General features: G+C 27.4%; 1 pseudogene; it reads right to left on the bottom strand.

Moving 5' to 3' along the window:
- Nucleotides 1-1,729, bottom strand: part of LOC106469565 — a 40,409-nt pseudogene that overhangs the window by 23,812 nt on the left and 14,868 nt on the right.

The following is a 1,729-nucleotide window of genomic DNA, read 5'->3' as shown; positions in this document are numbered from 1 at the left end:
AGCAACAAACCCACCAGTGACTTTAATTTTCTGTAAAAGTGAATAAACAGTTAGTCTTAACATGTTTCATAAAATTATGAAGCATGTTATATCTATTTAGTTAATACTTAGTACTTGGTAAAACACCATAATTACAGAACAGAAAAAAAACTATACCTTACTCGATAATGCCTTTACTGGCAAAACCATAGTAGTAATAACAATACATTTGTGAAATATACAAGAGCCTTTGTTTTCTGATTATCTAAACTTCTTTAGTAAAAAACATTCTGATTGGGTATTAAATGCAAAATGATTATCAGTAAAATATTCATTTCACCAGAAATAAAAGGTGTAGCATCATATTTTCCAAATAATGTAATGCATATCTGGTGTGTTAGAATATTCTTGACGTGTTTAAAATCTGGTTTTGCTAACATTACTGAAAAAATATATAGAAAAGACTCATTACATTTGTGTAAATTCTGAATTTCCCCTAGTGTGAGAAGTATGACACATTTTCTCTAGGTATCTTTATTTTATCCACCACCCCTCCAGTAACTATGAAATTAAACATAAATTACTCATTATAAAATCATCATTGCTCAGCCAAATCATAATTTTTATAGCCTTCAATTCTGTTTGGTTACAGAGCTATCAAATATAAAATCAGACCACTCCTGCCACACCCATTTGTCACATCTTCTCTTTCATGATTTATTAATAGTTCTCTCTTACATTTAATTATAGATTACTAATAACCAATAGAAAGCCAAGGTTTTCAGATATCAAATGATGTATTATATTACATTGTGACTTTGGCTCCCAAGGGAATCACAATGGCTAGCTTGGATGAATTTGTAATGGCTCTTGTCGCATAGTTAGAACAACAGAAAATTTTTATTGTTAGAGGAAATTATCTGCTTTTTGCATGTTATTATTCTACGTCCTTTGGTGCATTATTTAATCAAATAAAATTTAATTCATGCACTACTACCATTAGTATAAAAAACTGGGTTAAGTGTCATCGATAGTTAACAACAAAAAAAAGATAATATTGGGGTAAGTACTTTATTTCTTGTTTTTCATGTTTATTCTTTATTTATTATTATAAAAGTAATTAAAATGTAAAAATAGGGATCTTTTTAGGTTAGTTAAGATTAAATTGGGTAAAATAAATAATTATAATAATATAATAAAAATGTTTCGTGAGTCATGCACGTAAGCAGCTTCTGGATAATGTAATTTGATAGCGTGACATGAGCTGCACATTACCCAAGTGATTTACAACTTATAATGGCATGGATAGTAGTTAGACACAGTTCACAGGGAAATATAATTTAATTATAAATAAATGTATACTGTTATGAGCTTAAAACTACTTAGTATAAACAAATGTAGTTTCATGTTACAATTTGAAATCATTCCTAAAAGGAAAAAAACGTAATTTAGATTTATTTAGATTTTTTTTTCGTGGTTACGAGGTCCATAAAATTGACCAATCCCGTATGGAAATAAGGTAAAAAAAACAGATAAAATATAAAGTTTTACTTAAAAAAAAACTTTGGAAATGCAATTAGATTTTAGGGATTACAAAAAGGAAAGTTGAAATTCTCTGAGATGAAGAAAAGTATTTTTAATCTTAACATAAAAATTACTTTAGAGAAGGAGTATTCAAAACAAATACTCAATATATTCATGGACAAATCTTTATTTTAGTTTATTAAAAATACTTCACTAAAAAATAAGA

The sequence above is a fragment of the Limulus polyphemus genome, unplaced genomic scaffold, assembly GCF_000517525.1.
Source record: "Limulus polyphemus unplaced genomic scaffold, Limulus_polyphemus-2.1.2 Scaffold3548, whole genome shotgun sequence".
NCBI classification, from domain to species: Eukaryota; Metazoa; Arthropoda; class Merostomata; order Xiphosura; family Limulidae; genus Limulus; species Limulus polyphemus.
The sequence above is the reverse complement of the archived record's forward strand: the minus strand, read 5'-3'. Positions and strand labels throughout refer to the sequence as shown.